At 39.7% G+C, this 12,038-nt stretch overlaps 1 long non-coding RNA gene across 1 annotated transcript; it reads right to left on the bottom strand.

The window, feature by feature from the left end:
• Positions 1 to 5,203: 5,203 nt before the first annotated feature.
• On the bottom strand, positions 5,204 to 11,821 carry LOC121013337 (uncharacterized). The gene is made up of 5 exons (XR_005782642.1): positions 11,780 to 11,821; positions 9,926 to 9,984; positions 8,883 to 9,107; positions 8,253 to 8,417; positions 5,204 to 6,224 (listed from the first exon to the last, which is right to left on the bottom strand). It is a non-coding gene; the product is annotated as an uncharacterized LOC121013337 (long non-coding RNA).
• Between the last annotated feature and the right edge of the window lie 217 nt (positions 11,822 to 12,038).

Genomic DNA, 12,038 nt, shown 5'->3' with positions numbered 1-12,038 from the left:
GAGTCTCTTTGTCTCTTAAGTCAAATTTTTGTAATTTATAGCTGAGTTCTTCAGGTTGAGTCAGATGTCCCTGATCTGTGTTATAAAAATAGTTGCCAAACTCTACTCTTCAACAAAGCCTGTAAAAAAGGTGCTTGTAAAATGAGGGATGGTCTTTGCAGTCCCCCTAAACATGTTTACCACGCTTCCTATTTTCATATTTGAACCTCTTAGCAAATCCAGCCCTATTTACCCTGGCAGGTAGTGAGGCAAGAGACAAACCATCCATCTTGGTAAACCTGTACATCATGTTTGGTTTTGCGTAGAGATGCCCCGTAAAGATGGGACTAATATACCCAAGGTCCAAGAGTATAATGTTTATTTTTGAAAGAAAAGTAAGGGAGAGTATTATAGCAGATTTCACCATATCAGTAGAGGCACTTATTTTTAACCAAAAACATATTAATTAAAAGTATGCAAATAATCCCTTTGACTTAGGAATTTCACTTCAAAGATGTGTATTAAGGAAATATTCATAATAGAACACAAAATGCAATAAAGGAAAGTGCTCATTATGGATGCATATAACATAACTATCAATAGAATTTCGATGACAAATTTATGTTCTGTGCATGTGGTTGCAATCAGGCAGCCTCTAAAAAAAAAAAAATCACCTTTTTGAAGACTTTTTACTAACATGGAAAACGGTTCATAACACACTAGAGGAAAAAGATCAAAATACACAATTACATGTCCAATGCTAAGATAAATGTCTATTGTTTTATAATATAGATCATATTTACAATACATATTCTAATGGCCTTGTTGACTGAATTTTTTCTAATGTTTTTTAATGTTTATTTCTTTTTGAGAGACAGAGACAGAGTGTGAGCGGGGGAGGAGCAGAGAGAAACAGAGACACAGAATCCGAAGCAGGCTCCAGGCTCCAAGCTGTCGGCGCAGAGCCTGACGTGGGGCTGGAACTCTCAAACCGGGAGATCGTGACCTGAGCCGAAGTTGGATGCCTAACTGACTGAGCCACCCAGGCGCCCTGGACTGAATGACTTGATCAGTTTGCTTCAGTTTTCCACCTCATAACAGTGGATTCAATGAAATGAACACAAAAGGGAAAAACAGAGAGAGAAGAAAATATTAGTAAAATACCATGAAACATGACCAGTGTTTGCCTTTATTTTTCAGCCCGTCTTTTGTTCTTGTGGGAAGGGCACCGTGGAAACCAGCAATTTTCCTGAAACTGCCATCTGACAGGGGCTGTCTTTTTCTTCTTCCCCATCACAATCTACAAATGCCCCAACATAATGCTTGTGATCACCAGGGGTTAGTTGTGCATTTCAGCTTCCACTAGCACACGGGGAGGCTGATAGGGTTTCTGAAAACGGTTGCTTCTATATATATATATATTTTTTTTTTATGAATGGTTATGTTTATTATGACAATTGAGTGTTGACAATCATGGCAGAGACTAAAAATATAGTTCCTTTTTGAAATAAAATATTCAGCATTTTCACTGGCTGAAGATTTATTTGGCAGTAAGTTCTTGGTTAAAATTCCCTGAGGTTTGTTTATATGGCTATTTTGGTTCTTTATTTTAAGCATATCAGCATTTTTCCACAGCTTCAAGCTATTCTCATCTCAGCATGTAGGAAGTTAATAGGTAGCACAGAAGCTTATTATTTTAATTCCAGTGAAAATATAACCAACTAAAGAAGCAAGAGCGGTAACGCCATCCCTTTTGGCATGCTGAAGTATGCAAATTCAAACTCATCATGGCTCTCAGGACCTCTGGTCCAGGTGACCAAAGGGATGGGCTCGCGACATTCGGCTCCGAGTAATCTACAGGCACTGCCAGTGAATGCGAAATAAGGACGGCTTGGCATTTTGTTTCTCTAATGCGACAAAACTTTATGAGATTTTTTTTTTAAAGAAGCATAAAAGCAATGTAGTTCCATTTAAGGTGGTTGCCCACGTAGATAATATATGTATTTGTCACCATTCTGCAAAACATCCGTGAACTGGTTCTCAGATACAGTTTATTAAATGCATCAGAAAATTAATCTTGTCAATTTCTAATCACATATGAATGAGATTATAAAGTTAGATTACTCAACGTATTTACCAGACTGGGCTCCAGATGCCTTTTGCATTTTCTAAATAGCAGATCCCCTCACGAAAGCAAAGTTTGCTACCAATAAGTCCTTCAAAACCACATGCCTTGCTCTAAGACAAGAATTCCAATATGAGAATTGCAAAAGGGATTAGAATAATGGCAGAATCACTGGAATGAGTGTATAGATTTACAACCTAACAACTCTGAACTAGGCATTTGGATCTGTGAGACCAAACTTTAATTAAAAAAAAAAAAAAAAAGAAAGAAAGAAAGAAAAATGAAGGAAGGAAAGAAGAAAGGAAGAAAGAAAGGAAGAAAGAAAGAAAGAAAGAAAGAAAGAAAGAAAGAAATCCTGACTTTTTTTTCATTCACTTAGTAGCGAACAAGTGCCAGCCATCGTTACAAAGGATGCAGCAGACATGGCCGACATAGGTTTGGCCTTAACTCTATGGCAATACCAATCTAGTGACAACTAATTTTTAAAAGTGTTTTAATATGCTATTTTAGAATTATGTGAATTTGAACTCTCTCAGCAAGATATATATAGAATAGGATATCTCAAAAGTGAGAAAGTTAGGGGAAATTTTTTGAAGTCTTTTCCTTTGTTTTTTGTTATTGTTGTTGTTGTTTTCTGTATGGGACTTTGAAACAAAGCAAGGAAGTATATTTGGATTCATCTCAATGTAATTTGAGTACCTAGATAGCCTCTGAGAATTTGGAAGTCTCCCTAAGCTGGAATATGCAACCAAAGCTTCCCACCTACCTCACGGTGGTTGCTATGAAATAAAGGACTAAAAACTTTAAATGCTGCTTAATTAAAGCATCTTTGCCATCATCAGTAGCAGTGGCAACATTCTCTAGTAGTTGAGATGTCCCAGGTTTCACCCCTTTAACAAAAGGGTAAAAACAGTTTGGGAAAGTCAGTTATAGTCAATTCAGCTTCAGTCAACAAATACAATCTAGCCACCAGGAATGGAGCTCAGATATGAGGATACAAAAATCAATGTTCTGGTGAGATTTCTTCAGCTGCAAGGAACTCATCCAAGTTACCTCAAGTATTGGTATCTTCCTGAGAATGTAATAGGGACACATAGTCTCTCAGTTCTCAGCTAGGACCAGCTCTGGAAGCTTTATCCCCCAACTTCTACCAGTCTAGATGTCTAGAGATCTCCTAAGCTTAGTGGTGTCTTGATGTAAGGAAAATAATCTTGCTCAGGAGATGACAGTGGTTTGGCAAATAATATCTAGAAAGACTGGCAGCTTGATGTTCCCATTCAGAAGATGAACAGAATCTTAACCAAACAGAATTCCACTGCAGTGGGAGCATCAAAGTTCCTGTCATACTGCAGAGCATCACCTAGATTGGGTGGGGCCCTTGGTCTCTCCAGAAAATTCAAGGGCCACCATTTATAGTGTTCTTCCTACTTTTTAAGTCACCCCCCAAATTGGGGGTGAAGGACATTCAGCTGATTCCCTTAAGTCAAGGCCCCTTCCCTTTCCCATTTCCCAAGTACCACCGTTCTCTTCTTTACATCCTCAAGGACTGGTCCATGTAGAAGAATAACCTCACATTTTTTCCTAAATGATGCTGTCATTACATCAGAGAAATAAAAGTACCTGCTCTCATCAATCACGATCTTGACCTCAACTACTTCTCTTGGGTCCTAATACCTTGACCTTCAAAGATTCTAAGATGCTGTGTGGCAGCTGTCTCTTACTGTGCCTTTGGCCTCCCCATGCTGGACTCCCCACTCCCCATCAGCCATCTTCTTGATGAGCAAGCAGCACAAAATTGTTGGTACTGAATCTCAGACTAAAGGAAAAGTCACCAACCCAAGGATTCTTTCTTTGTTAAAAATTATTAACCACTTATTCCCAACTCTCTAAAAATATTAACCAATTCTATCCAATTGTCCAAAGGCCCATTCCTAAAATCATCCCATCAATTCAAATTGGTTCCTTTCTACCAGCTTGACAAGCAAAAACGTTCTTCCTCTCATTGGAAGTGCAAGTCCCTTTCAACACATAGGCCTGTGAATATGCCATTAGTATATAAATTCTCCTTTTAAGTTACCATTGTATTAATGAGTAGTAGTAGGCTTAACTGAAATTCAGGGATATAATTGGCACTGTTTATTTTGTTCATTAAATTAATTTAAAACAGGGCAACGGGGTGGCTCAGTTGGTTAAGCACCTGATTCTTGATTTTGGCTCAGGTCATGATCTCATGGTTCGTGAGTTCGAGCCCTGCATTGGGCTCTGCACTGATAACACAGAGCCTGCTTGGGATTCCCTCTCTCCCTCTCTCTCTGCCCCTCACCCACTCACACACACTCTCTCTCTCTCTTTCTCTCTCTCAAAAAGAAATAAACATTTAAAAAATTAATTTGAAATAAATGTGTATCAGTAAACTTACAGGGTTAGTGGTTTAAGGTGGGTAAGAATTCAAATGACTTCTTTTCACATAGAAAAGTTTTGTAGACAAAAAAGAACAATTAAATTGACCTGTGTCACTAGCTTTTTCTGTGACCTTATCAATATCCTTAAGACCTTTAGGAATATATTTTAAATAATGTACATTTGTGCTGCCTTTGACATTCCAAGGACCTTGGTGACCAGGAATTTAGATAATAAATGATTGGAATGGAAATTGTCCTCGATTTTGTCCAAATCTAAAGATGAGGATGCATATGTATATTTTTTTTTCCCTCTGCCATCCAGGAAAGAGTGCTGTCTGCTACGTCTTGTCTTCTAGCAATTCTATCACACACCCCTTTAAATCTGTGTGTGGTGAATGATGTATTTACTCTTTCAAAGTATCTGGTCACAGTCCGATCAGACTATAGTTAGGCTTTAACATTGGCTCACATTTTTATTCTTTGGACATTATAGAGTGCCTAATATATGCCAGGTATTGTATTTGGCTTTGAAAATATAAAGATGAAAAAAAAGAAAGAAAATATAAAGATGGGGAGAAAGATGGAGAAAGATCTGGGAAGAAAGATGGATAAATTACTAACTACATCGCAATATGACGAACACATTAATGAAAACATGGACAGAGTGGTTTGGAGGCAGAGAGGAGATCGTGAGTAATACCTGCAAACTGAGAATTAACCAAAGTTTTATTTGCTTCATTCGGGCGAGACTGGCATGGCATGTGGATGAATCGTGTACATACACACACATACGTACGCATACCCATTAGAGCACAATTTTCAATTTTTGCGTGAAGCTGCATGATGTACTTATTTCACAGCTGAGGGAATCAAGACACGTACTTCACTGGAGTCTTAGTTGGTTTCAGGGCCACTGAGGCTGACCCTGGCATTGTCTGGCACTTTGATTCATGTTCTCTGCCTTGTTTGCTAGAGAATATTTTTCAACAGTGGACGTTCATGATTTCCAAGCACTCAGAAAAATGCTGTTTGACCACTGTAGAAATTCTTCTTGATTGTTTTGGATTAAGAATTGCTACTCTGCTGAAATTAAGCCAAAGCAGCATTCAGGAAGCAAGGTGTTTTGTTTGAACAGAACACAGATCACAGCTGGAAATGGGGGCTGCTTCAGTTCCCTGTCCTGAAGCCTTGTCAAGCCTGTGAATTCCGCTGTAAAATCCTTGCTTCCAGACCTTGGGAACATGGCTTCACAGGTCTGCCTCTTCTAAACTCACACTTGCCATTTGCTTTGATTCTGTGGCTTCTAGGCCTGTTTCAAGAATTCAATTCAAAATTGTAATTTCATGGACTATTATGCAATTCTTTCTAATGGAAGGCCACTAAGATTGTCAAATTTCATTGGTTACCAAGTCATGTAGCTGACTGACCGATGATTATAATTTGAATGGTCCATAAAAGTAAAAATAAATGGAATAATTCCAAAGTAAATGTAAGCCCCTACACAGCCCTTGATAGGGATTTTCCTCTTGAGACATGTGTACAAAGAACTGAATGATGACTGCGGAGGGAGAATCACTATTACCTCTGTGATGTGTTTCTCAGACAAACGTACACCCCCAGAGATGACTGTGGTCAGTCAGGCCTCGAGGCTGTATTAGCTCACTGTGGGACAGCAGTTGACAGCTAATTTTAACTTCTTCTTAGCTTAAGTAAACTCCCTATAAAAATAAAACAGGAAAACGATGTTGAATTTCTGAAGCACTCATGTAAAAAAGTGTTATAAGAGCAAAGAAAATCCCATTTTTATTTCACTGAAATACAATAATATTCTTACGATGGACTGGATGTTTGTGTCCTCCCCCCCTCACCCAAATTCATATGCTGAAGCCCTAATGTGATGGTATTTGGAGCTGGGGCCTTGGGAGGTAAGTAGGTCATGAAGGTGGAGCCTCCATGATGGGATGAGTGCCTTCATAAGAAAAGGAAATGAGCTGGCCCAGGCTCTCTTTCCACCATGCAAGGATACAAGAACATGGTCATCTACAAACCAGGAAGGAGGCCCTCACCAGGCATCAGATTTACTGGTGCCTCGGTCTTAGCCTTCCCAGTCTCCAGAACTATTAGAAATAAGTGTTTGGTGTTTAAGCCACCCAGTCTATGGTGATTTGTTATAGCAGCCCAAACTGACCGAGGCACCACTGACCATCTAATATTTCTAAACAGAAACAATTAAAGTGATACATGAAGTCAGAGATTCCCAAAGTGTTGATTCCAAGCTTTGCTTTGGCTTTATAACATCTTTACATTTCTCTCCTCTTTTCTATTATATATTTATATATTATTTTTATATAGTACATTTTTAATGAAAAAAGTGATATGTACTCATAGTAAGAAACTGAAACAGTACAGACTATCGATTTTTGCAATAATGCTACAATTAAAGCCTTATCCATTGGGTAGATACCTAGAAATGGAAAGGATGAATCAAAATGTATGAACATTCAAAACTTTGGTAGATGTTGCCAAGGTGTCTCCAAAGTTTATGCCTACACCGATACTATTTGTCTCCATGCACCTTCTCCACGCTGGGTATTACCAAACACTTACGTTTTACATATTTTAGAGGTTAACAAACAGTATTCTATTGTGCTTTCAACTTTCCCATATTTAATTAGGAAATCGAATAATGTTGTACTTTTATTAAAGTCAATAAGCCCTTATTTTAGAGAGAATTGTACAATACCTCGAAATAATAGATCCTGCTCTAAGATAATCTATGAAATTAAGGCAATTTAACTTATATTCGAATATAGATGGGAGGTAAAACTTTTAAACAAATAGAAAGAAATTTGATATGGCTGTGAAAAGTGGAAAAGGAGAAAAAGAATAAGAAGCCGTGGTAAATTGAAAACATGAAATCAGATGGCAGCAATATATCATATACTCTCATATAATAGTATTATCTATCATGTTAGATAATATATAATTATTTTTAAATATAAATGAATTAAAACAGAGATCTAAAGACAGAAATTATTATAATTAATTATTAATATTATTTCCAAGAGACATATTTTTTTAAAGAAAACAGAAAGGTTGAAAAGCCTAGATAAGGATGCCCCAGTCTAATATGAATGAAAAAATATGCACTAACAGTTTTACCATTTGCATGTAACACATTATATTTAATCTAAAACCAATATTAGAGAAGATACTTAAGGAAAAAATCATAAAGTGGATTATTCAGACATGGTGTGGGCACATTACAGGGTGAATATTAAAGTTGAAGGGTTGCCTCAGGCCATTAAAGACCTAAGTGTGAAAATAAAGACATACAGGGGCGCCTGGGTGGCGCAGTCGGTTAAGCGTCCGACTTCAGCCAGGTCACGATCTCGCGGTCTGTGAGTTCGAGCCCCGCGTCAGGCTCTGGGCTGATGGCTCAGAGCCTGGAGCCTGTTTCCGATTCTGTGTCTCCCTCTCTCTCTGCCCCTCCCCCGTTCATGCTCTGTCTCTCTCTGTCCCAAAAATAAAAAAAAAAAATTTAAAAAAAAATAAAAATAAAAAAAAAAATAAAGACATACAATTAATAGAAAAAAAAAGTTGGAGAATTTCTTCAAAAAGCCCCAAGAAGCATAAACCATAAAAGTGAAAACGAATGCATTTGATGACATCAAATGCAGAGACTTCAGGTTAACTAATAAAGGCTAATAATCACTAAGCAAAAATTTTAAAGGGTATTCATTCACCTGATCTTACTACCTCTCCTATGAGGCAGGGGCTACTGTTCATCTGACAGATGAAGAATCAGGCACAGATCAGTTAAGTGACTTGTCCTAGGTCACATCCAGAGTGTAGGAGAGATGAACCCGACCTTGAGAGCCCTGGTGCTCACCCACTCCACTGTATGGCCTCTGGAAGACAACACAGACCAATGAAGCATGGGGGATAGGCCGGGAGACAGTATTTTAAATAACTGTAATTTATACAATCGAACATACAAGAAATCCCTGCAAAGGGGCGGAGGAACAAGGAAAACCTATAGAAAGGTGGGCAGAGGATACAAATACACAATTCACAGCGGAGAAAACAGAAAGAGCTAATTAGCGTGTGAACAAATGCTCAGTCTACCTGGTAATTTAAAAATGCTAATTTTTGAAGAGCTAGGTCTCACTGGCCTTACACCAGGACCTCCCACACTCGTCTGCTGAAGAAGACTTTGCACAAGAGGGGCACACGGTGGCCATTGTGTCTACCTCTTCTAGCCCCAAGCACCAGGCACTGCTGAATCTCCAGCCCCACTTTGGACTTGGTTATCTCCTACCATAATAGCTGGATATGATTTGTTTTGCTCTGATCTCCCAAAGTTATATACTTACATCCTTCCTAGGTCACTAACTGGATGTTGCCTTCTCCTATAGTTCTCTGTAAATTTGTCCTACAGCTTCCTCTCCAAGGGCAGGAACTCTTAGTCATGTAGCATTTTCTGTAAGACCAGCATAATATTTTGCACATAACAGGAGTCCAATAACTATTTATTGAATCAAATTGAGTGGAAGTGTGGTACGTTAAGCTCCCAGCTAGTAGTCAGGAAACCATACGAGCTTTGAAAATGAAGAAAAACAAAAGGGGAAAAATGACAAAGTTGAACGACATCAGCAGTTTCCAAAATGTGCACCCCAGAACACAAATCCTATAAAATCTTACTTGAAGAAAGGGTCCTGGGTCAAATAATTCTGGAGACTGCCATATAATATCCCCCCCCCGCCAACACACCGAACCCCTTTGGGAACCATAAACACTGGTGTGCTGGATCCGGTTTGTTCTAGCTTTCAAACGTCAATTGCTACATTTTTAGGAATTTTGTGAGTGAATTGTTAAACACGATCATTATTAAAAATTAAATTGTTTAACTTCCAGTTAACTAAATTATATTAAAAACAAGGTAATAATTACTCAAAACAATACTTCCCAATTCTTTCACTACATTTTGCTTTGATGTTTGCTCTTGAGGTTATTTACATCTGCTGTCTAGATTGTGGCCAGTACGGATGACCAAGTTTACCATCACTGATGTTGTGTTGGAAGGTTGAAATTGACCGTGAGGGGAATATTTACAGCACAGAAATCAGCAGATGCCACAAGCAGGGCTTTTCCTCTGGAGAACTGGTTGTTGAACATTTAATATGTCATCACCTGGTTACAACCATCTGGTCTATTAAAATCCCTGATAGCCCTACAGTAAATACACCTGCTTCACTGTTTAAATCACTGTTCTGAACTTTAATTGATCAAAAGCTTATTTTAATGCATAACCTGTATTAACATCCTGAGACACATCCTTTGGGAAAAAATGGACTAGATGATCACTAAGGCCTTTTTCCAGTTCTTACAGCATGTGTAAATGCACATACACACTTACCACCCGCTTCTCGGCTTTTCAGCGTATCGGGGAATGTGGATAAGGTTAACAGATCTTACCTGTAAAAAAAAAAGTCGAAATAATTTAAAAGGATTCCTACTTCCTAGAAAATATTAACTGATTTGTTGATGATTTCTCAGTTTCAGGCAATTTGGTTAAGTGCAGAATACCATATAGAAAGATTCTATTTTCACTCCGTCTGCAAGTGGGGCACTCAATACCTCTAAATCTTATTTCATTCATTTGTAAGGGCACTTTATAGGATTTTTGAGAAGGCAGACCTAGATTACATATGAGGAGTTACACGGAAAGCTGGGCAGTTAGTATATACGAAGGGAAATACGATTCCGGGGTTTCTCTCTGAAAATGGTGTGATAAATACGGTTCACGAACTGTCTTTAGCGGAGTTTGCCAAATCTCAGAAGCCTTCTCCCAGATGCCCACGGCAAAGTGGATAAAGCCTTGGCTCAAACTCCAAAGCAACCTAACCTTGCTCCAAGCAAGAGCTCAAATGTTATTGTTCAGATGCCTCCTGGCTTCATGGCCAAGCTCACAGGAAACTGTTTTCAAAAGATCTAATTGAAGCCAATTGTATCTGGACTGATCGTCAGTGTGAGTGAGGCTGGGTGGTCCCAGTGCAGATGGAATTCTTGGTAGGGGGTTTTCAAGAAGTGCCCCCTTACAATTGGGAGCAGTTACAGTTCAGAGAAGCCGCCCGCATTTTGGCCTAAGCCCAGAGAAAGGTGATTTTATCTCTCCGGTCAGCCTAATGTGGCACAGATCCACTTTGGAATAATATTTTCATAAACATGGACATTTTCATTGTGGTTGAGGGTCTAAAAATGTTAACCTGCCTCTTTAGGAGGTCACTCTCAAAGGTGAGAACGAGGAGAGGGGAGGGCAGAGGGAAGAAAACTGTCTCTTGTTCTCTCTGTCTCTTTGATCCCCAAGCACGTAAAAGGAGGGCAGTGTGCCCAGCACACGCTTCCTGCTCTGGCTGGCCCCCACCCAAGATTCGGGGTCTTGGTCAGTGCAGCCCTTCTTCTGCTTTTGCCTCCAGTGGGGACACTCGGGATGTTTAACCACCAGAGCAACAAGGCTCCAACTGACCAGAACGGATGCCAGTCGCGACGCCCTGGAGGCCCGAGCCCGGTAACCTGGAGAGACGGGGCGTGGGGGGGGGAAGGAGTCTCAGGGAAACGGCTAATTACCAACCCAAGCGGACACGCTGCATATTTTAACAACTGCTTTGGGCATGCTGGAGCCTACTGGCTGAACGTCGGCCCGGCTTGCCTGGATTCCTCCTCGGAGGGAAGATTTAGCGAACGACATATTTTCCAGAACTTTCCACATTCCGCCTTTTCTTAAATACTTCTCGTATGAGGAACCAGGGGGTCACTCATGAAGAGTAATGATGCAGTGACCAGCTATGTCTTGCTGAGGACAAAAAAAAAAAAGGGTGTTTGCCTACCCCTTACTGATGTACCATTGTATTTAGGGTTTTTCATTTCAGGATTCTTATTTTATCCTCAGAAGAGCCTTGCGGGATAAGGATTATCACCCTTATGTTATAGAACCCTTATATCATAGCTGGTCAAGTTACTAACCCAAAATGACCCAACTAAAAATTGGTAGGGTCAAATTCGTACGTGGGTCTGTCCGGCCCCCCAAGGGGCTCGCTTTGCTACACAAGGTGGCAAAGAGGTTGAGAGCACAGACTCTGGAGCCACATTGGCTGGATTGGAACCCCATCTCTGGTGCCCAGCTAGTCACATGACCTTGGGTAAGTCACTCGGCATCTATGTGCCTCCGTCTCTTTATCTTTAAAATAGAAATAAGGCATTTTCGGGATACCTGGGTGGCTCAGTTGATGAGTCGGTTAAGCATCTGACTCTTCTGCTCAGTTCATGATCTCCAGCTTCGTGAGTTCAACCCCTGCATTGGGCTCCGTGCTGACAGTGTGGGGCCTGCTTGGGACTCTTTCTTCCTCTTTCTCTGCCTCTCTCTCTCTCTCTCTCTCTCTGTCTAAATACAAAGAAACTTTTTAAAAAATTATTTAAAAAAATAAAATAAAGAAATAAAGCATTTTCCTCAGTTTTGTTGGAGGATTAAA

Source organism: Herpailurus yagouaroundi, unplaced genomic scaffold (assembly GCF_014898765.1).
Source record: "Herpailurus yagouaroundi ecotype Mexico unplaced genomic scaffold, PumYag 198, whole genome shotgun sequence".
NCBI classification, from domain to species: Eukaryota; Metazoa; Chordata; class Mammalia; order Carnivora; family Felidae; genus Herpailurus; species Herpailurus yagouaroundi.
This window is presented reverse-complemented; position numbering and strand designations above follow the sequence as displayed.